General features: G+C 43.4%; 1 non-coding gene and 1 pseudogene across 1 annotated transcript; one reads left to right on the plus strand and one right to left on the minus strand.

Moving 5' to 3' along the window:
- Positions 1 to 16111: 16111 nt before the first annotated feature.
- On the minus strand, positions 16112 to 16229 carry LOC126163874 (5S ribosomal RNA; annotated as a pseudogene).
- An 8168-nt stretch (positions 16230 to 24397) lies between these two features.
- Trnat-ugu (transfer RNA threonine (anticodon UGU)) lies at positions 24398 to 24472 on the plus strand. The gene has a single exon. It is a non-coding gene; the product is annotated as a tRNA-Thr (tRNA).
- Positions 24473 to 24886: the final 414 nt, after the last annotated feature.

Below are 24886 nucleotides of genomic sequence, written 5' to 3' on the forward strand. Positions count from 1 at the left end.
TGAAAAGTTATATTATGTACCAATCGATCTGTGTTTAAACGCATGCCTGCTGTAACAGAATACCATAAGGAAACTCTTTTAGGTCCCGCTTTTAGCGAACCTCTTAGGGACGAGCGCGTTGCATGGTTTAGTGGAGAACGTATGATTTGAAGACACGAAGCGTGGTGTAGCTAAGTGTAACTTATGTAAAATTTCAGCCAGATTGCACCGTACATTGACAGATGTCTTGCTGTAAATGTGTGCCCGTTTTGTGGCTCGTACTGCATGGCTAGCGGAGGTGGTAGTTACGGTATTTGCAGAATTTTAGTGAACACTTTCTGTGTTGAGCCGATATGTCCGTGGTTTTGTGAGATGGGTAGGTAACATTCCACCTACGTTACAGAATCAGGTTACATTAATCCGTTTGAATAGTAAGACTTTTGAATTAATCACATTCCAGTTGAGTGAGCTTCTTTCAAAACTTCCTAATACATAGAGGTTTTCTTTTGTTCAAATATTTCACGTTCATTGAACCACGAGTTTTACGCACAGACGTTGTGTGCATCATGATGCTTTAAATGCAATTACATATTTTCCTATCCAAAGATTCTAAAGCTCATTCGTGATCTCTTGCCATTACCTTAAACTTATGTTACCTTTCGCCAGAATTGCATTTAGTGTTCGGTGCTAAACCAATTCTTATCATTTTCTATCTGCCTGTAGCATGATACAATTCTTTTTCAACTTTTATTAGAGGCAAAGTTTATATTTTGGTACGTGCAGTTGGGTCCTTAGGATTAAAGGGTGGAATCGATTGACTGAGTTAGGGTTATCAGTACTATATTCATACTTTTATTGAAAATGTGAATAAATAGCGTCATACAGGTTCAGATATGACTTAGGTTCCCTTTTGAAGGAGCTGGGGAGTAGGCTTTTGAAAACTGTCAAAGCACACACCTTGGTACATGAGCTTCTGTCCACATCCGGAAAAACAAGGCACAAGAAAATACCACAGAAACTAACCTGAAACAGTTCAGAATCAGAAACGGAAAATAAGCATGTTTTGTTCTCTCAATAACATAAGCTTCGCGTGGTGCACAAGACCAGTGTAACAGAATCATTAACCATAATATATGAAAACCCCATTTAACTGACTGACATACAGTATCCTACACAGCAATCATAATACACTGTGCGAAGCCGCTTCGCGTCATCAGTTATTAACACAGGTTGTTGTTAGATAATACCAGATTTGGCAAGCACCAGATTAAATACCCTGTTAAATATATAATGTTGCTTGGCACAGTTAAGTATATACGCATCGTGGAAATAGCAAGGAACACCGACACTCTACAACCAAAATCCATGAGCCACAGGTTGCAGAGCCTCAAGTCTGCCCAGCTCAAGCAGCCCACAATAACTGATGTGAATGCGGGCGACCGCACACAAATACGCCCGCTCGCAGCTTACGTCCAATCTTCTACTGGGGCCGACCAGCACCGTCAACACTCATGGCTCCCCAGTCATCTGTTTTACGATTAGTTTGGTGCGGCCCACCGCGAATTCCAATGCTGCGCCAACTTCTTCATTTCAGAGTAGCACTTTCATCCTACGTCCTCAATTATTTGCAGGATATATTACAAATTATGGCTCCTCCCACAGTTTTTCCCTCTATAGGTCACTCTAGTACCATGGAAGTTGTTCCCAGACGCCTTAACACTTGTCCTGTCGCCCTGAACCTTTTCTTGTTTGTGTTTACCACATTTTCCCTCCTTCACCAATTCCGCGTGGAATGTCCTCACTCGTTATTGTTTGATTTCACTTGATATTCAACATTGATCAGTAGCACCACATCTCAAAAGCTTCTATTCTCTTGTGCTCGGGTGTTCCCATTGCCCATGATTCACTACCATATAATGCTGTGCTCCGAACGTATGGTCTGAGAAATTCCTTCGTCAAATTAAGGCCCGCATTTGGTGCGCGTGGATTTTTTGGGCAGGTTTGTGCTAGACTGCTTCTTGTGCCCTCCTTGCTTCATCCATCATCGGTTATTTTGCTGCCAAAGTAGCCAAATTCGTTAAGTTTGGGTATTTTGTGACCACCAATTTTGATTCTAAGTTTCTCGCTTCTCTCATTTCTGTTATTTCTCATTAATTTTGTCCTTTACGGGCTTACTCGGTTCATGTTCTGTACTCATTAGGCTGTTCGTCTCTTTTAGCAGCTCCTGTAATTCTTCTTCACATTCAGTGAGGTTTTAAATGTCATCAGTGAATCTTATCATTGATGTCCTCTCACCCTTAATTTTATTCCCAGTCTTGAATCCTTTCTAATTTCCTATATTGCTTCTTCGATCTATAGGTAGAACAGTAGTGGCAGATTTCTCTGCCTCGTGATGACTGGGTGTTGTGTGATGTCCTTATGTTAGTTAGGTTTAAGTAGTTCTAAGTTCTAGGGGACTGATGACCATAGCTGTTAAGTCCCATAGTGCTCAGAGCCATTTGAACCGTTTTTGAAGTAGTGGCGAAAGACAGCATCCCTGTGTTACGCCCTTTTTTAATCGGATCATTTCGCTCTTAGTCTTCCAGCCGTATCATTCCCTCTTGGTTCTTGTAGATATTGTACGTCATCCACCTTTGCTGGAGTTTAATCCTACTGTCCCCGGAATTTCGAATATCTTGCACTAATTCATGTTGTCGAACGTTTTTTCTGTATCGACAAATCCTATGAGAGTCTTGTTTCCAATATCAAGCGCAATGTCAGAATTGCCTACCTGGTACCTTTACCCTTCCAAAAGCCAAACTTATCGTAATCTAACAGATCTTCAACGTTCTTTTCCATTCTTCTGTATACTGTTCTTGTCACGAGATGTTAAGCTGATTGCGCGAGAGTTTTCGCACCTATCTGTCGTTGCTATCTTCAGAATTGTGTGGATGTTATTTTTCCGTAAATCTGATGATACGTCGCTAGTGTCATAGATTCCACACACCAGCTTGAATAGTCGTTTGGTTTTTATTTCTCCCAACGATTTTATAAATTCCGCCGGATTATTATCTATCCCTTCTGCTTTATTTGATCTTTTAAGTCTGTGCGGCCCCCCCTGTCTGAGGTTCGAGTCCTCCCACGGGCACGGGTGTGTGTGTTGTCCATAGCGTAAGTTAGTTTAAGTTAGATTAAGTAGTGTACAGGCTTAGAGACCGATGACCTCAGCAGTTTGGTCCCATAAGACCTTCCCATAAATTTCCAAAATTTTCTTGTAAGTCTCCCAGTGCTATTTTAAATTCGGACTCTAATACTGGATCCGTTATGCGTTCCCTGTCGATTCCACTTTCTTCTTCTCTATCATCAGACAAGTACTGCACTCTTAATGTCACCACCTCTGCTTTTACTTTCATCAAAGATTATTTTGAGTATTCTGAATGCTGCTTAATGTTATTTTGCATACCGCATTATCCTCATCATTAACGAACTCTAAACGGATCTTATCATTCCTTAGTACTGCAGTCTCCCATTTCCTTCCGCCCTGATTCTTACGTAAGATTCTCTTAAACTTCATTCTGCAAAATTACTAAATTATCTATATCTGGTCCTGCGTACGCCTGAAAGTCCATACACACCCCATAGGGGGGGAAAAATACGCCACGAAAGAATTATCCGAATGAGACGGGAAACGGTAGATGTGATGTACTTGTACGGACAAACAAATGATTGCAATTTCAGAAAATTTATTCAACAAAAAGAGCTTCACGAATTGAACAATTTAATAACGTGTTGGTCCACCTCTTTCCCTTACGCAAGCAGTTATGCGGCTTGGCATTGATTGAAACAGTTGTCGGACGTCTTCCTGAGGGATACCGTGCCAAATTCTGTCCAGTTGGTGTGTTACACCGTCCAAAATTCCTAGGTGATTGTAGGCTTCTGCCCATAATGCTCCAGACTTTCTCAGTTGGGGAGATATCCGACGATCTTGCTGATTAAGGTAGATACGTTCCGTCTATGCAACTAATTTGAAGGCAGTTTCTTTCTTGCCATACGCGTTTCGCTTCTTTTATTTGTAGAGATGCTTCACAAATAAAAGAAACGAAACGCGTATGGCAAGAAAGCGTCTTCACAAATAAAAGAAGCAAACCGCGTATGGCAATAAAGAAACTGCGCCGGCCGCTGTGACCGAGCGGTTCTAGGCGCTTCAGTCCGGAACCGCGCTGCTGTTACGGTCGCAGGTTCGAATCCTGCCTCGGGCATGGATGTATGTAATGTCCTTACGTTAGTTAGGTTTAAATAGTTCTAAGTCTAGCGGACTGATGACCTCAGATGTTAAGCCTCATAGTGCTTACAAGGGAACCTCCCCATCGCACCCCCGTCAGATTTAGTTATGAGTTGGCACAGTGGATAGGCCTTGAAAAACTGAACACAGATCTATCGAGAAAACAGGAAGAAGTTGTGTGGAACTATGAAAAAAATAAGCAAAATATACAAACTGAGTAGTCCATGTGCAAGATGGGCAACATCAAGGAAAGTGCAAGCACAGGAACGCCGTGGTCCCGTGGTTGCGTGAGCAGCTGTGGAACGAGAGGTCCTGGGTTCAAGTATACCCTGAAGTGAAGAGTTTAAGTTTTAGACAATTATTATCTGTCACCAGTGTCGTATAGAATATATCAGACGTGTTTTCCTCTGGAGGAATCGGTTGACCTATGACCTTGCGATCAAATATTTTCGGTTCCCATTGGAGAGCACGTCCTTTCGTCTACTAATCGCACCGTTTTGCGGTGCGGTCGCAAAACACACACTCTAAACGTATTACAGTGAACAGAGACGTCAATGAACGAATGGATAGATCATAACTTTGCGAAAATAAACAAAACAAATTTTTCACTCTTGGGAAGACTTGAACCAATGACCTCTCATTTCGCAACTGCTCACGCTGACCGCGGGACCACGGAGCTCCTGAGCTTATACCTTCCTTGATGTTGCCTATGTCGCACATGGACTACTCAGTTTGTATATTTTACTTATTTTTTTCATAGTTCCACACAACTTCTTCCTGTTTTCTCGATTGATCTGTGTTTAGTTTTTCAAGGCCTATCCACTGTGCCAACTTATAACTAAATCTGAGGGGGGTGCGATGGGGCGGTTCCCTTGTTAGAGTCATTTGGATCATTTAAAGAAACTGCCTTCAGTTATTTGCATAGACGGAACACATCTCCATGAAACTGAAAAACTGTTTAAGAGAGTGTCAAAGAATAAGAACATACATAGAATGTGGTTGTACCTCGCTCCAAGAGAGCCAAATGATAAAGTAACCTACTTCACTATATGATACTTCATCGATTTGGTTCATAAAAACAAAATTTGAAAGAAGAATGTCTTTTCGAGGGCGTGTGGTGAGTTCAGCTATAGAAGTTCGTTGTAGTCTATAACATGCATCTGATGACTCAAAATGTTTCATATATGGTGGTATACCCTATAAATATTGTGGTGGCAATCTCTCGTCTCTGTCTACTGTTGTTAAGGATTCGATCGCAGATAAATACTTATGACAAGTTAAAGTATAATGACAATTGCTGCTAGTTTCATTCGCAGTAATTTAATTTGTGGCCTTAGATTCCTGTCTGACCACACACTCGGAAATCGCTACGTATTCAGAACAGAATGGTGAATTATTTGTGACAAGATAAAGTATAAATGCCACTATCAGTTATTTCACGCACAGCAATTTCATCTTTCATTTCTTAAACGTATGGAAGTCACGAAATCGACGATACTCGTTACTGAGAAAGCGCTCTTAAGTGTAAAAAACATAGAACATATAACAAAAACGCTTAGCTTTGACGATTAATGAAGTCTCGTAATGTGTTACAAGCACGAAGAGGAGAAAAAATGTTATACACATCAGTATGCGAACCTACGACCTGTGCCACTACAACTCGCTTGTTTGCATCGCTTTATTCCACATAATTCAAAGCGAGAGAGACACAGGCTGATTTCGTTGCCGAATGTTGCGGGCGTAAACAGTAAATGCGTGAGATTTTGGACGTTTCCTCTATCAGGTTTTACAAAATGTCTTTGCATTGTTACTTAAAAGTTTTAAACGCGTTTAGATAGTTCAAAAGCAAACCATTTGTGGAAAAAAGTTCGCAAAGTCACTAGTAATTTTAATTAGCACTCATGTGATATACATACAGAGCCGACCTTTTGAAATTTAATGATTTTTTAAACTCTTAATTACTTAAAAATAACAGGTATTTTGTGAGAATATTGACTGAAACTGTTTTTTTATGTTGTAATCATTCAAGCTAACAACAACAGAAACCATATCTCTAACGAAGGAAAATAGGATATTATGAACTCACTTTCCATCCAGACGCGTCCTTATGATTCTTCAGAAACACAATTACTAAATCCGAAGCTAAAACCGCTCAATATGTTTGAAATAACAAATATTAGGTGTAAATAAACCGCACTGAACCGAACGAGAGGGTCATGCCGAAATCCAAAACTTCTCGGTACAGTTGTCGAAAAATCGGCAGTAGGACCGATCGGTAGCAGGTCTCAGAAGCTTAACTGAACAGGAACTTCGGATAAAGAACCAAAAATTACGTCACTACCGAGGCTAACCTACTGCATCAATCGCTGTGAACGATACGGAATAGGGCCCGGGTTCAGTCAAGTACATAGCTCTAGTTTCCCTCTGCTAGAGGACAGTGACGGACAGGACTAAATAGAAAGAAATATAACGTAGTTGAGAATTTTGACCACTGGAGACATTCAACAAATCAGGTCAAGAGAATGTTTTTGTGAATTTTTCTGTTTATTTCTTGAAGGCTTTTTTGTTTATTTATGTTTGTAGTGTTTTGTATATGCTGTTAGTAGTGTGAATGATGCTTGCATGTGGTCTCAAGTAAATATGTAAATGACTGTTCTACTGATGGACACTGTATGAACTAGTGTGAGAAAGTTGTAAGACTGTGTGAATGCAGACGACAGGGAATTTTGTATCATAATATGTTAAGTAAGTTTATGGTAAAAGGAAAGGTAATTCGAGTGGAAATGAATATAGTTAATAAGGTAAAGTATAAACAAAATATCAGAATGTTAAAAATTTATTTCGGGAAAAAGTACAGTTCGAAAGAGCGTCATTTGTTGCCTGGTTAGTCATGAAAAGCGCCAACTAACGCGGAAGAATAATGTTTTTCTACTGGCCTCAAAGAAAAGTGACTAGTGAGAAGGGAGTATTCTTCGCGCGTCTTTTCTCTTGGAGATATAGAATGCTTACAGCAATCTAAGGAGTCGGAGCCGAGCCTTTCAATGGTATGGTCGTGTGTAGTATGCGCTCCGAAGGAAGTTACAATTTGACGGTTTTAGTTGTGCTACATGCCTCAAAAGTGCTTTAAGTGGAGGCATATTTATTCCGGTGCGTTTTTTTTTTAGAAAGTACGGATTTTTAAAGTAATTTTGTGTATGAGAAAAGACGGTAATTCCGCATGGCATATTGAGCAGATCGGTGACCAAAAACTTGAGTGTATTACACACCGATAAACTTAAAGTATGGCGAGCATTTTCATTTAAGAACAATTCGTGCTTAGTAGGTGTTCAGATGTCTGTAAATACGTTACCATAAACTCGCTAACAGGAATTAAAGGGTTTGTGCGTGACTGTGTTAAGATTGGAACGTGCTTGGCAGTGAACGTGTATACCGTAAGGTTCAGAATATACGGAAGCTCTGCCAGTATTTCCACCTTTCATTCAAAATTAAGACCTTTTCCGGGTTCTTAGAATAGTTACGTCGTATGCAGCCTGGTGCGAGCTGCAGTACGGTAGGTATCTGCTCGGATTCCCTACTGGCGATCTGGTGCTATGAGTTCACAGGTAGGTGAGGTAATGGACGAACGTAAGCGTACAGGATATCAATGCCACTAGCGAAACTTATGACGATATCCTTTCCCCCTTAATTTTAATCCCATCTGAACCTTTCTTTTACTTCCGTCATTGGTTCTTCGATACGTAGATTGAACGGGAGGGCGATGGACTTCTATCCTGTCTTACACCCTTCTTAATCCGAGCATTTCGTTGTTTGTCTTTCAGTGTCATTGTTCCCTCTTGGTTAATCGTGTTTATAAATGTATTATACCACAAGTTTTTTTATTGGCATTAGGCCAGTTAGGAGAAAGTGTTGTGACCTGACTATTAGCTATAAAGTAGTTTGGTTGCTTAGCAGTACATTTAGGTAATACTTCGGCGGTCAAATAGTTTTGACAGTAGTGGTATCAGAAACGTGCAAGTCGACTTATTTATACAGTGCAACAAGATGTACTGCAGTGTCTTCCTTTGTCACAGTTCCTAGATAACAGAACGCAGCATGTCATTCTCAATGGAGAGAAGTCTTCCGAAGTAAGAGTGATTTCAGGTGTGCCGCAAGGGAGTGTCGTAGGACCGTTGCCATTCACAATATATATAAATGACCTTTTGGATAACATCTGAAGTTCACTGAGGCTTTTTGTGGATGATGCTGTAGGATGTCGAGAGGTTGTAACAATGGAAAATTGTACTGAAATGCAGGAGGATCTGCAGCGAATTGAGGCATCGTGCAGGGAATGGCAACTGAATCTCAAAGTAGACAAGTTGTAACCTCCCCACAAAAATTGAAAATGAAAATGAGCCAAGTGTAGCCTGCCCAAAGAATTGTTTATTTTTAAAAATATGAACCATGCGTAAACTCCGCACAAAATTAATAATTAAATGAATTTTTCTAATATTGTAACCTCTGAACAAAATTGTCTCCGATTTACAGTCGGTGTGCAGAAATGCATTCACATTTAATGTTACCACAAAATTCTTTTCTCATTTAATGTCAAGTTCGAAACAGAAAAATTCCTAAACACCAAAATAATAAAAAAAGTTTTGTAACCTGATGAATTTTATGAGGACAGCAGCGCTGCCCTACGGCCCTGTATTCTGAATAAAAAAAGCAATTATATCTGCTCTTAATTAGATAATTTTCGACACAGCTTCGCGCAATGCTGGCGTATATATATATATATATATATATATATATATATATATATATATATATATATATATATATATATATTTATTTATTTATTTATTTATTATTGGAAGGAATGATAATGCATTGGAAATATTCTTTAAATTGAAATGAATGCTTTTCTTTAAAAGAGTTACTTTATATTATAAAAATTATTATTGGGGCATTTTTTGGAACAAATTAAATTACAATAAACATACATTATTAAATATGCGCAAGGCTGCTTCTTTACCTTCTACAACAGTACTCATCCTCCAGAGTCGTGATCATAGTCGCGAGCAGAGCACACAGCCGACGCATGCCGACTACCGCCCACTCACGCAGACTACTGTTGTCGACTCGCGCAGTCAAGCGCAGACTAGCGACAAGCAACAACTAACGATAAACTACTCTCTGGTCAGAGATTCTGTCATGCCTCGCCCACCGCCGGCAAAGTATACGTCTTACAAAGTGTAATGTGCTGCGAATATGTAGAAAGAAAGATCCTTTATCATTTAGCTACAATATAGCAGGTCTGCAACTGGAAGCAGGAAATTCCATAGATTATCTGGGAATAGGCATTAGGAGTGATTTAAAATGGAATGAGCGTATAAAAGTAATCGTCGGTAAATCAGATGACAGATTGAGATTCATTGGAAGAATCCTAAGGAAATGCAGTCCGAAAGCTAAGGAAATAGGTTACAGCACGCTTGTCCGCCCACTGCTTGAATACTGCTCCGGTGTGGGATGCGTACCAGATAGGCTTGATGGAAGAGAAGATCCAACGGAGAGCAGCGCGCTTCGTTACAAAAAATGGTTCAAATGGCTCTGAGCACTATGGGACTTAACATCTATGGTCATCAGTCCCCTAGAACTTAGAACTACTTAAACTAAGGACATCACACAACACCCAGTCATCAGGAGGCAGAGAAAATTCCCCGCCGGGAATCGAACCCGGGAACCCGGGCGTGGGAAGCGAGAACGCTACCGCATGACCACGAGATGCGGACGCTTCGTTACAGGATCATTTAGTAATCGCGAAGGCGTTACGGAGATGATAGAAAAACTCCAATGGAAGACCCTGCAAGAGAGACGCTCAGTAGCTCGGTACGGGCTTTTGTTGAAGTTTCGAGAACATACCTTCACCGAGGAGTGATGCAGTATATTGCTCCCTCCTAAGTATACCTCGCGAAGAGACCATGAGGATAAAATCAGAGAGATTAGAGCCCACACAGACGCATACCGACAGTCTTTCTTTCCACGAGCAATACGAGACTGAAGTAGAAGGGAGAACCAATAGAGGTACTGAAGGCGACCTCCGCCACACACCGTCTGGTGGCTTGTGGAGTATGGATGTAGATGTAGATGTAGAATGTTTAGGACTACGTTGGGCATATGACTCCTCGTTCATGAGTTGATGCACTGAGGATGTAACACCCTAACAGAATACTGTACTCAAGGTAGGCAGTCTCACTTCCGCTGCCTGTTGCATTAGAGAAACCGTATGTTCTTCTCGTTGTTCTCGAATGAGAGGAGCGCTAAGCCGAAGAATGGAGTATCGGCAGTGAGAGAGGGCAGACTGAGGCGGGTGGCAGCCCTCGTGCTGGGAGGCCGTCGCCGAACGCGACCAGACTCGCCAGAGGCGGGCCGGCCTCGCCGGCGGCGTCCCAAGGGCGGCCGGGCCTCGGCATGGCAGGGACGGTGACCTCACCCGCGAGACCCCCGTAGCCACAGCCAGAGGCAGCCGCCCGCGTGTCCGCGACACTGCAGACGCCTGCATACCAATCGAACAAGGAGGCCGCCGCACCGCCAGCCCTCTGAACAGCGCATCCATGACATTCAAAGTAGCGAAAGCGTTACGGAGATGCTTCCCCCTACTTATACCTCCCGAGGAGATATTAAATGTAAAATTAGAGAGATTAGAGCGCGCACAGAGGCTTTCAGACAGTCGTTCTTCCCGCGAACCATACGCGACTGGAACAGGAAAGGGAGGTAATGACAGTGGCACGTAAAGTGCCCTCCGCCACACACCGTTGGATGGCTTGCGGAGTATAAATGTAGATGTAGATGTAGATGACAGCTACAAAAATACGCCGAATTCAAACTAAACTAGGAAGCGCGGCAAAGTGCAGCACTAGCGACTAATGAAGGCTGTTGACAGATGATCTGCACATTGGATAACTGTAAATAGTCACGAGTACACTACTGGCCATTAAAATTGCTACACCACAAAGATAACGTGCTGTTGTTGTTGTTGTGGTCTTCAGTCCCTAGACTGGTTTGATGCAGCTCTCCAAGCTACTCTATCCTGTGCAAGCTTCTTTATTTCCCAGTACCTACTGCAACCTACATCCTTCTGAATCTGCTTAATGTATTCATCTCTTGGCCTCCCCCTAACGATTTTTACCCTCCACGCTGCCCTCCAATACTAAATTGGTGATCCATTGATGCCTCAGAACATGTCCTACCAACCGATCCCTTCTTCTGGTCAAGTTGTGCCACAAACTTCTCTTCTCCCCAATCCTATTCAATACTTCCTCATTAGTTATGTGATCTACCCATCTAATCTTCAGCATTCTTCTGTAGCACCATATTTCGAAAGCTTCTATTCTCTTCTTGTCCAAACTATTTACCGTCCATGTTTCACTTCCATACATGGCTACACTCCATACAAATACTTTCAGAAATGACTTCCTGACACTTAAATCTATACTCGATGTTAACAAATTTCTCTTCTTCAGAAACGCTTTCCTTGCCATTGCCAGTCTACATTTTATATCCTCTCTACTTCGACCATCATCAGTTATTTTGCTCCCCAAATAGCAAAACTCCTTTACTACTTTAAGTGTCTCATTTCCTAATCTAATACCCGACTTAATTCGACTACATTCCATTATCCTCGTTTTGCTTTTGTTGATGTTGATCTTATATCCTCCCTTCAAGACACCATCTATTCCGTTCAACTGCTCTTCCAAGTCCTTTGCTGTCTCTGACAGATTTACAATGTCATCGGCGAACCTCAAAGTTTTCATTTCTTCTCCATGGGTTTTAATACCTACTCCGAATTTTTCTTTTGTTTCCTTTACTGCTTGCTCAATATGCAGATTGAGTAACATCGGGGAGAGGCTACAACCCTATCTTACTCCCTTCCCAACCACTGCTTCCCTTTCATGCCCCTCGACTATTATAACTGCCATCTGGTTTCTGTACAAATTCTAAATAGCCTTTCGCTCCCTCTATTTTACCCCTGCCACCTTTAGAATCTGAAAGAGAGTATTGCAGTCAACATTGTCAAAAGCTTTCTCTAAGTCTACAAATGCTAGAAACGTAGGTTTGCCTTTCCTTAATCTTTCTTCTGACGTGCTACAGATGCGAAATTTAACCGGCAGGAAGATGATGCTGTGATATACAAATGACTAACTTTTCACAGCAATCACACAAGGTTGGCGCCGGTGGCGACACCTACATCGTGCTGACATGAGGAACGTTTCCAGCCGATTTCTCATATGCACAAACAGCAGTTGACCGGCGTTGCCTGGTGAAGCGTTGTTCTGATGCCTCGTGTAAGGAGGAGAAATTCGTACCATCTCGTTTCAGACTTTGATAAAGGTCGGACTGTAGCCTATCGCGATTGCGGTTTATCGTATCGCGACATTGCTGCTCGGGTTGGTCGAGATACAATGACTGTCAGCAGAATATGGAATCGGTGGGATGATGAGGGTAATACGGAACGCCGTGGTGGGTCCCAACGGCCTCGTATCACTAGCAGTCGAGATGACAGACATCTTATCCGCATGGCTGTAACGGATCGTGCAGCCACGTCTCGATAACTGAGTCAACAGATGGGGACCTTTGCAAGACAACAACCATCTGCACGAGCAATTCGACGACGTTTGCAGCAGCAGCGTACCATCACGTTACAGGCTTTGATAAAGATCGGACTGTAGCCTATCGCGATTGCGGTTTATCGTATCGCGACATTGCTGCTCGCGTTGGTCGAGATCCAATTACTGTCAGCATAATATGGAATCGGTGGGTTCATGAGGGTAATACGGAACGCCGTGGTGGATCCCAACGGCCTCGTATCACTATCAGTCGAGATGACAGGCATCTTATCCGCATGGCTGTAACGGATCGTGCAGCCACGTCTCGATCACTGAGTCAACAGATGGGGACTTTTGCAAGACAACAACCATCTGCACGAGCAGTTGGACGACGAACCTGGGTGCACGAATGGCAAAGCGTCATTTCTTCGGGTGAATCCAGGTTTTGTTTAGAGCATCATGATGGCCGCATCCGTGTTTGGCGACATCGCGGTGAACGCACATTGGAAGCTTGTATTCGTCATCGCCATACTGGCGTATCAGCCGGCGTGGTGGTATGGGGTGCCACTGGTTACACGTCTTGGTCACCTCTTGTTCGCATTGACGGCACTTTGAACAGTGGACGTTACATTTCAGATGTGTTACGACCCGAGGCTCTACCCTTCATTCGATCCCTGCGAAATCCTACATTTCAGCAGGATAATGCACGACCGCATGTTGCAGGCCCTGTACGTGCCTTTCTGGATAAACAAAATGTTCGACTGCTGCCGTGGCCAGTACATTCTTTAGATCTCTCACCAATTGAAAACATCTGGTCAATGGTGGCCGAGCAACTGGCTCGTCACAATACGCCAGTCACTACTCTTGATGAACTGTGGTATCGTGTTGAAGCTGCATGGGCACGCCATCCAAGCTCTGTTTGATTCAATGCCCAGGCGTATCAAGGCCGTTATTACGGCCAGAGGTGGTTGTTCTGGGTACTGATTTCTCAGGATCTATGCACCCAAATTGCGTAAAAATTGTAATCACATGTCAGTTCTAGTATAATACATTTGTCAAATGAATACCCGTTTATCTTCTGCATTTCTTCTTGGTGTAGCAATTTTAATGACCAATAGTGTATTTGCGCTGCGCTAAACTCAAATACTGCAAATATTCCAGATGTTATAGAAAGACAGAGCAATCTGAGTGAATCGAACTGGGGAGAGCGAACGGCCGTTTTGTCATTACACGATGTACTGGACTTGTAGTGGTGATACCGCTAAGACCTATAGGGTGATTGTAATTCAACTTTCGCTCCTTGAGACAGTGTAGACGCCAAAGTGCTTACCATATGGATATGCAATTTTAAAGGAATGATATTCAGACTTTGCTTTGTTAGCAGTGTTGGGGTAATGACTTACCGCTAGGCGCCGATACTCGTGCAGCGACGCAGGGTTTCAACAGAACCGGCACTGTGCATTAGAGTTGCGAACAGTCAACACTCGTCGGGCAATGTGAGCAGCGCTTTACTCGTAGAGCTGTTTTATCAAAACAACAGGAGTAGTGCTGTTGCTTTTCGCGAGTACCGACGGTTTAAAGGAATATGGAGACGTCCTCTTTCCGCACCGGCTCTGAAGAACATAATTCGGGAGTTTGAATTAACACCAGTTAATTTGGGAATTTCTTCTGGGTGAGGCTGACGGCCAATGGCACAAATTTTTGAAGACGTTACTCTTGCCTTGGCTGAGAATGCGCGACCCAATGTGCTACCTTCAAGCAGAGCACGAGCTGTGTACCTACAACTGAACATCTGATCTGAGCTGCATCTGGCAGCAGTACAACAGTCTCTAGTGCCGTTGCAGGATGCGGTGAAAGAAAATGGTCGGCACATTCAGCAACGTTTGTGAAGTGGAACTTATTAATGGTCAGCCACATTCTCATGTGGCAATTAAAATCTGTTTCTTCAATGATTTGTTCGTTGGTTCTCTTCCGCGTCTCCTTACAAATGTTTCCACAAATTTTCGTTGTCCTACGATCACGATTCTAAAGGTGGCAGGGGTATAATACAGGGATCGAAAGGTTATTTACAATTTGTACAGAAACCAGATGGCAGTTATAAGAGTCGAGGGGCAGGAAAGGGAAGCAGTGGTTGGGAAGGGAGTGAGACAGGGTTGTAGCCTCTCCCCGAAATTATTCAATCTGTATATTGAGCAAGCAGTAAAGGAAACAAAAGAAAAATTCGGAGTTGGTATTATAATCCACGGAGAAGAAATAGAAACTTTGAGGTTTGCCGATGACATTGTAATTCTGTCAGAGACCGCAAAGGACTTGGAAGAGCAGTTGAATGGAATGGACAGTGTCTTGAAAGGTGGATATAAGATGAACATCAACAAAAGCAAATCGAGGATAATGGAATGTAGTCGAATTAAGTCGGGTGATGCTGAGGGAATTAGATTAGGAAATGAGACAGTTAAAGTAGTAGAGGTGTTTCGCTATTTGGGGAGCAAAATAACTGATGATGGTCGAAGTAGAGAAGATATAAAATGTAGACTGGCAATGGCACGGAAAGTGTTTCTGAAGAAGAGAAATTTGTTAACATCCAGTATAGATTTAAGTGTCAGGAAGTCATTTCTGAAAGTATTTGTATGGAGTGTAGCCATGTATGGAAGTGGAACATGGACGATAAATAGTGTGGACAGGAAGAGAATAGAAGCTTTCGACATGTGGTGCTACAGAAGAATGTTGATGATTAGATGGGTAGATCACACAACTAATTAGGAGGTATTGAATAGAATTGGGGAGAAGAGGAGTTTGTGGCACAACTTGACAAAAAGAAGGGACCGGTTGGTAGGACATGTTCTGAGGCATAACGAATTTAGCGTTGGAGGGCAGCATGGAGGGTAAAAATGATACAGGGAGACCAAGAGATGAATACACTAAGCAGATTCAGAAGGATGTAAGTTGCAATAAGTACTGGGAGATGAAGAAGCTTGCACAGGATAGGGTAGCATGGAGAGCTGCATCAAACCAGTCTCAGGACTGAAGACCAGAACAACAACAACGATCACTTTTACTTCTTGAGGCCCCTTTCAAGTAGTGCAAGTTTAATTATAACCACAACTAAGTCTACAGACCACAAGTGGACCACCGGGACCATGCGACTGCCGTGTCATCCTAAGGGAGGATGCGGATAGGAGGGGCGTGGGGCAGCACACCGCTCTCCCGGTCGTTATGATGGTATTCTTGACCGAAGCCGCTAATATTCGGTCGAGTAGCTACTCAATTGGCTGAGTGCACCCCTTAAAAATGGCAACAGTGCATGGCGGCCCGGATGGTCACCCATCCAAGGGCCGACCACGCCCGACCGCGCTTAACTTCGGTGATCTCAAGGGAACCGGTGTATCCGCTGCGGCAAGGCCGTTGCCTTTAATTGTAACCACCCTGTTTATTATATAAAGTCAGTTATTCTCTGCATCTGGCTGTAATACGTACATCAATGCGCTGTCCGTAAATTTCGACTAACACTCCGCTTTCAAGCGTGCATTTTGCAATGTGTGTGAGCATTTTTAAGCGCACAGTTCGACAATATTACGCTGACAGCGATGGACAGTATTACACCACACCCGCTTTGACTGATAGGTATTATGACGCCAGTGGGATACCTTTAGTAAGATTTCATCCTTTCTTCTTTTTGAGTCATTTGCTTTCTGAAAAGTTTGATCCAGCTTGCCAGGAATTCCTGTACGGTTCAAACCTCTTTGTCTCAGTGTGCAACTTGCGCCACACGTACTTACTTATTAGCTGGATGTAATCCTACCTCTGTCTCATCCTGCAGCTTTTACCCCCCTACAATTGTCTCTAGTCCAGTGGAAGTTATTCCTTCATACTTAAACAAATGCCCTATCATCCTGTTCCATCTTCTTATCTGTTATTTATAATGTCCCTTTCTTCATCGATTCTACGGATAAACTCATCATTCCTTTATCAGCCTATCAGCATTCTTCTATAGCACAGCATCTCATACGCGTCCGTTCTCTTCGTTTCCTGTTTTCCCCAAGTCCGTGACTCTCTACCGGAAAATGTTGTGCTCCAAACGCTCACTCACAAAAATTTCTTCCTCAGATAAAAGCCGACTTTTCGTTCTAGAAGACTAGCTTTGGTCAGAAATGCCTCTTCACTTCTGCTATTCTGCTTCATATATCCTCTTTGTTTTCTCCATTAAATGCTATTTTGCTTCCAAGGTATGTAAATGCTTACCTCCGTCTATATCGTGTGCACCAGTTTCAACGTTATACTTATTCCTAACACCATTTTTCCTACTCCTCATTTCTCTTGTCTTACTACGATTTACTCTCAAGCTATAGAGTGTACTCTGGTCTTTATCTGATAGTTTCTGTACTTCCTTCTTCCGGCGGTAAATCGAAGTTACTTCCGTAACTCAAATTTTGTTCGCAGTTACCTTCCTAGTACCTATGATGTCAGTTCATCTTCTTTGATTAGCCTTTTTGGAGATAGAGAAGTTCATTCATCTTCAACTAAAATGCCTATTGTGGTGTTGCTTATCACAGAATTTATAGCCTTTGCGACTTTTAAACACGACTTATCATTCCACATTATTCCAGTATCCCTCTTCTTGTACAGTGATTCTTGCTTGCAAGTCTATTACGCTGCAGTTTACTATTCATTATTACTAAATGTTGATGCTAGTTTATATCTGCTTCTGGGTTTTCCCTACAACCAAATATATGATTTGAGACTCTGTGACCAAGATATAATTTAGCTGGATGTGGTGTTACAGCCAGACACCACACTTGCTAGGTGGTAGCCTTTAAATCGGCCGCGGTCCGTTAGTATATGTCGGACCCGCGTGTCGCCACTATTAGTGATTGCAGACCGAGCGCCGCCACACGGCAGGTCTAGAGAGACTTCCTAGCACTCGCCCCAGTTGTACAACCGACTTTGATAGCGATGGTTCACTGACAAATTACGCTCTCATTTGCCGAGACGATAGTTAGCATAGCCTTCAGCTACGTCATTTGCTACGACCTAGCAAGGCGCCATTACCAGTTACTATTGATGCTGTAAAACATGTATCGTCAAGAGCGACGTTCACCATTTATGGATTAAAGTTAAGTATTCCACCTGCTACGTCAGTTTTTTCTAAAGTCTAATTTCCTTGTCCTGTTCCAGACCTCACGCCAGCCTGCGTGAGCTATAACGCGTGCCTTTCGGCTTCCTTTAGTATACCGGGTTGGCTGTCTTGCCAATCCAATACACTGGAATCATCCTGTCTCTCCACGCCTTTTCAAAGTATGTCACCTCCTCCCCCAGTTTTGAACTGTACTCACTATTACTACCTGAAATTTGCTGACACAAACGCAAGCACTCCTCGCCTGTTAGGGCTATCACGACTGAGCCACTGCTACCTGCCAATCAGTACGAGGAGCGATCTATGATCGTGGGAAATGTGATCAGCGTGTCGGAAATCCCTCCAGCCGTTATCCCCAGTAGATGAATCGTGATGACGCCACTGCTTCTTTATTCAGTCAATGACTCATTTGTTCTCGCGAAGCTGAGTGGACTGTGTTACAGACCTTCTTGCCTCAGAAAAATTCGAGGAGGTACCGGGAATCGAACCCGGGTCCTTCCACACCTGCGGCAGCGACCCTAAAGGATTTTTTCCCCTCTCCTTTATCTATCTTTTTCTTCGTAATTCTTCGTTATCAGTTCTGTGTGGATGTCGCATGACACCTCTTTTATCACACTGATAAAACCTTTACTCACTTTTCTTATTACAGAGGGTGTGACCAGTGCCCCGACAGAATGCGCTGAGCTAACGCGCTGCTAGCTCCGTTATACCTTTTTCTGATGCTGTTGGAATTACCCTTTATTCGCCTTCTCAGATTTCCTTACTTTCTGTCAATTCCATTTCATTAGCTCTCAGCCGGCCGGTGTGGCCGTGCGGTTCTATGCGCTACAGTCTGGAACCGCGCTACCGCTACGGTCGCAGGTTCGAATCCTACCTCGGGCATGGATTTGTGTGATGTCCTTAGGTTAGTTAGGTTTAAGTAGTTCTAATTCTAGGGGACTGATGACCTCAGATGTTGAGTCCCATAGTGCTCAGAGCCATTTGAACCATTTCATTAGCTCTCACTATACCTGGGACGATCCCTTCCATTTACATTTTCAGATTTTTTGGTATCCCTATCACGTTCAGAGTTCTAACAATTTATGCTGCGACTCGCACGCTGTTATCTTTTCTATAGCTATTCAATCTTTTTCTCATAATTACCTCCCCCTTGGGGGTTCCGTCCGGTAGGTCCGAATGAGAGACTACTACTCGATCTTATGTCAATAGGGAGGTCATCATGACACTTTTTCAGTTACGAGATATACATTATGTGTCTTTACTGTGTGGTTTCCGTTGCCTTCTACACTCTCATGCCGTTGATGATTGATGATTCTTCCCCATTTTAGTGGCAGTTTCCCACACTAAAGGCAAGAGTTTGAACCGAAACTTACTCTGCTCGTCCTCCCTATTTGACAATTTTTATTCAGGTTTTGATCAGGGTCTCCGATCGAGCCCGGACCCTAACACGAGCTTATTTTAAATACAGATGAAAACTTGCGCGTATACGATGGCAAGTGGATGTGTCTAACGCTCTACGAACTTTCCAGGTCAAGATCTAAACATAGCACACCCAGAGATGGTGCAGTCACCGTCTCTAGGAATTTGAAAAAAAAGAAGGAAGATTGGGTTTAACGTCCTGTCGACATTGAAGTCATTACAGTAGGAGCAGAAGCCCGGATTGTGTAAAGAATGGAAATTGGCCGTGCATTTGCCTGGAACGATTTAAGGTAATAATAAAAAACAAAAATCTGTATGACCAGACGCGGGTTTGTAACGTCGTCCTCCAGAATGCGAGTCCGGTGCGCTAATTAACTGCGTTAGACTTTGAGATACGCCGAATCATTAGCAGGAGGCACATGGGAGGCATGGGGGGGTATCGTACGGACAGCAAACAGTTTCTTTACTGTAAAACAGTAAATTACACGAAGCGAAATGTAGTGTGAGGAGGGCTATGCGAGAGTTGTTCAGTGAATTCGAAAGTAAAGTTCTATGTATTGACTTGCCAGAAAATCCTAAGAAAGTTTGGTCTTATGTCAAAGCGGTAGGTGGATCAAAACAAAACGTGAAAGCGGTAGGTGGATCAACACAAAATGTCCAAACACTCTGTGATCAAAATGGTACTGAAACAGAGGATGACAGACTAAAGGCCGAGATATTAAATGTCTTCTTCCAAAGCTGTTTCACAGAGGAAGACTGCACTGTAGTTCCTTCCCTAGATTGTCGCACAGATGACAAAATGGTAGATATCGAAATAGATGACAGAGGGATAGAAAAACAATTAAAATCGCTCAAAAGAGGAAAGGCCGCTGGACCTGATGGGATACCATTTGGATTTTACACAGAGTACGAGAAGGAACTTGCCCCTCTTCTTCCAGCGGTGTACTGTAGGTATCTAGAAGAGCGTAGCGTTCCACAGGATTGGAAAAGCCCACAGGTCATCCCCGGTTTCAATAAGGGACGTCGAACAGATGTGCACAACTAAAGACCTATATCTATAACGTCGATCTGTTGTAGAATTTTGGAACACGGATTATGTTCGAGTATAATGAGTTTTCTGGAGACTAGAAATCTACTCTGTAGGAATCAGCATGGGTTTCGAAAAAGACAATCGTGTGAAACCCAGCTCGCGCTATTCGTCCACGAAACTCAGAGGGCCATAGACACGGGTTCCCAGGTAGATGCTTTGTTTCTTGACTTCCGCAAGGCGTTCGATACAGTTCCTCACAGTTGTGTAATGAACAAAGTAAGAGCATATGGACTATCAGACCAATTGTGTGATTGGATTGAAGAGTTCCTAGATAACAGAACGCAGCATGTCGTTCTCAATGGAGAGAAGTCTTCCGAAGTAAGAGTGATTTCAGGTGTGCCGCAGGGGAGTGTCGTAGGACCGTTGCTATTCAATATATATATAAATAAATGACCTCGTGGATAACATCGGAAGTTCACTGAGGATTTTTGCGGATGATGCTGTAGTATGTCGACAGGTTGTAACAATGGAAACTTGTACTGAAATGCAGGAGGATCTGCAACGAATCGACGCATGGTGCAGGGAATGGCAATTGAATCTCAATATAAATAAGTGTAATGTGCTGCGAATACATAGAAAGAAAGATTCTTTATCATTTAGCTACAATAAAGCAGGCCAGCAACTGGAAGCAGGTAATTCCATAAATTATCTGGGAGTAGGCATTAGGAGTGATCTAAAATGGAATTACCATATAAAGTTGATCGTCGGAAAAGCAGATGCCAGATTGAGACTGAGAATCCTAAGGAAATGCAGTCCGAAAACAAAGGAAGTAGGTTACAGTACGCTTGTTCGGCCACTGCTTGAATACTGCTCACCAATGTGGGACCCGTAACAGATAGGGTTGATAGAAGAGATAGAGAAGATCCAACGGAGAGCAGCGCGCTTAGTTACAGGATCATTTATTAATTGCGAAAGCGTTACGGAGATGATAAACTCCAGTGGAAGACTCTGCAAGAGAGACGTTCAGTAGCGCGGTACGGACTTCTGTTGAAGTTTCGAGAACATACCTTCACCGAGGAGTCAAGCAGTATATTGCTCCCTCCTACGTATATCTCTCGAAGAGACCATGAGGATAAAATCAGATTAGATCCCACACAGAGGCTTACCGACAATATTTCTTTCCACGAGCAATACGAGACTGGAATAGAAGGGAGAACGGATAGAGTTACTCAAGGTACCCTCCGCCACACACCATCAGGTGGCTTGCGGAGTATAGATGTAGATGTAGAAACGGAATGAATTTAAAACAGTGAGCGAGTGCGCACGTTTGTATGCGTGTGTAATCTGGCTAAAATGTACGTTATCTGTATGAAGTCGTTATGGAAACCAAGATGAAATGAGATCATCACGACGACATCATGTAGTTGCACATGGTGCTCGTGGCCCAGAAAATAATGTTCCTCTAACACCTCCAACTGCTGATGAACCTGCCGTGGTTCGATACCTACCGGAACCATCTAGTGTGTTTACTCGTATTTTTACTAAACTATGTGAGACTGATGCAGTATCCAACACATTGTTCAGGAGGAAGTCACGTTTCGTAACCACCCTCAATGTCCCTGGACCTTACCACTTCGCGAAAGGCGAATTTTACATGTGATTAATAATAAAAAAAACAAAAGAGACGAATAGTTCGGGCTACAAAAGTGCTGACCTCATAAAAAAATGGTTCAAATGGCTCTGAGCACTATGGGACTTAACATCGGAAGTCATCAGTCCCCTAGAACGTAAAACTACTTAAACCTAACGACATCACACACATCCATGCCCGAGGCAGGATTCGAACCTGCGACCGTAGCGGTCACGCGGTTCCAGACTGTAGCGCGCAGAACCGCTGACCTCATAAAAGTACACCATGTCGACGTCAGAGAAACCACACATGGTCGTGTCAAGAGAATCGGGAAGCGCTTTGAAGTCATAGGTGGATTTTATGAAAATCAACTTATCCCTTATTCATTCGCCTTTGCTTGATACCTCCTCTAAGTATTCTGACAGATGTATTGTTAATATCAATAAATACTACGCTAGTACGCACATGTTATACGGGCTGTGTTGTTCGAATTAGTTCATACTACCACCTCCTAAAATAGTTACCATTTCTCCTGAAAGATCTTGCACATATTAAGATACGCATGCGAAAATTTAGGGGTTATGAAGCTCTCAGATCTAATTGGATATGAATACACATTTCATGTTAAGTTGCATAAAAGCCGTATGCAATGTATATGAAAGCTGTAGTTAGTAATACTCGGCAGAGATGGAAGGATTTTAATTTGAATATCTTCCGTTTCTTTAGTATTTTCCTATAGTTGTAAGGCTATGTATAATTTGTGTTCCCTGCGTTTTCTGTAACGTTATTACTGAGCTGTGCCGGTTTTTTTTATTTGGTCATCAGTCTACTGACTGGTTTGATGCAGCCCGCCACGAATTCCTTTCCTGTGCTAACCTCTTCATCTCAGAGTAGCACTTGCAACCTACGTCCTCAATTATTTGCTTGACGTATTCCAATCTCTGTCTTCCTCTACAGTTTTTGCCCTCTGCAGCTCCCTCTAGTACCATGGAAGTCATTCCCTCATGTCTTAGCAGATGTCCTATCATCCTGTCCCTTCTCCTTATCAGTGTTTTCCACATATTCCTTTCCTCTCCGATTCTGCGTAGAACCTCCTCATTCCTTACCTGATCAGTCCACCTAATTTCCAACATTCGTCTATAGCACGTACGTCTTCCATAATCAGTACCGGGGAGGCCTGCCGCAGGTGCACCGCCGCACTTGTTAGCTGTGGCCGAAGCGGGAGTCCAGTGTGATCAGCTGTTGTACGAACGAGACAGGGAACACGCGGTCCGCTGCAGTGCCCCGGGTAGCAGCCGGCCTGTGTGCCGGGGTTGTGGTCGCGACGGCTGACCTACGAGCGCAGTCCTTAGCTGAGCGTGTAGATTTGAGTGCCAGGTGTTCATTTGTCTGCCAGCTGTCGGTGCTGTGTGTGGAGGGCGGCACCTGCGTGGGTGTCGCGGAGTAACCGGCATCGGGTGCAGGCTGTCAACCTGTCATTACCTCTATGCTGCGCACCGAATACGACGCCCGGGTGGGCGCTGTAGAGCAAGAAGTTTAAGCTGTCTGCTTCCCATTTTCTCGCTGCTGTGAGTGGAGTAAGGCTCCCGGGTACATGCTACGCCTATCACGTCCCACTTAGCGACAACGTGAAAGTGAGGGGATCGCATTAACGAGGTGCTCAGCTGAGCCTGCAAGGTGTCGATCGTATGTGTGAGCGACGGTGTTTGGTCACTCACTGTGGTTCGTACGGCGTCCTTGCCATGTTCCTGTCGATCCTTGAGTTGCGTTAGTGTTCCATCGGTACATGGGCCAGCGTCCTTGTTAAATTGTGTAGACGGGAGCTTTCGCCTTTGGTAAAAGTGAGGGCCTGTTTTACACGGTTAAGCTTCATTCTCGTTCGCCCTTGTTTCTAGACATTAGTGGTAACTACATATGACGGTAGTATCTGTTCCCGAAAGAAAACTTACCGTGGATGACCATGCAGCTTTGCTAGAAATGAAACGATAATTAAATGGACACCCTAGCTGCAAACAGGCGTTGATGTACTTTATTGGGGACATGTTGAAAATGTGTGCCCCGACCGGGACTCGGACCCGGGATCTCCTGCGTACATGGCAGACTCTCTATCCATCTGAGCCACCGCAGGCACAGAGGATAGTGCGTCTGCAGGGACTTATCCCTTGCACGCTCCCCGTGAGATCCACATTCCCAACATGTCCACACCACTTGGTAGACTTGGTAGATTAATCTGTCACCAGTAATGAGTGTGATGGGCAAACATCTATTAGGCGCACTACGAATGTAGTGGTGTGGACATGTTGGGAATGTGGATCTTACGGGGAGCGCGTAAGGGATAAGTCCCTGCAGACGCACTATTCTCTGTGCCCGCGGTGGCTCAGATGGATACAGCGTCTGCCATGTAAGCAGGAGATCCCGGGTTCGAGTCCCGGTCGGGGCACACATTTTCAACATGTCCCCGATGAAGTACATTAACGCCTGTTTGCAGCTAGGGTGTCCATTTAATTATCATTTCATTATTAGTGGTAAGTTAGGCTTTGAGATGCCCAGCTTAAACCGCAGGGCAGGACAGGTAGTTTAAATTGTGGAAAGGGACCAAAATAAGGGGCTGTCAGCTACACTCGAACATACAACCTTATTATTTGATCAAACATTACAAGAGCCCAAAAAAAGTTTTTTAAACACAGAGCTTTAATCTTTCGGACTTAATTACCGGCTGAAAGCCATTTTAACTTACAAACGGCTGAAGGTCAATAACGTAAAACGCAGACATAAACAGAAATTTAAAGGGCAAGCCTTAACTTACAACAGTTCTTTATTTAGGATGAAGGCCCAAAGAATTCTAAGATTTTCG

This window comes from Schistocerca cancellata, chromosome 2 (genome assembly GCF_023864275.1).
Source record: "Schistocerca cancellata isolate TAMUIC-IGC-003103 chromosome 2, iqSchCanc2.1, whole genome shotgun sequence".
NCBI lineage: Eukaryota > Metazoa > Arthropoda > Insecta > Orthoptera > Acrididae > Schistocerca > Schistocerca cancellata.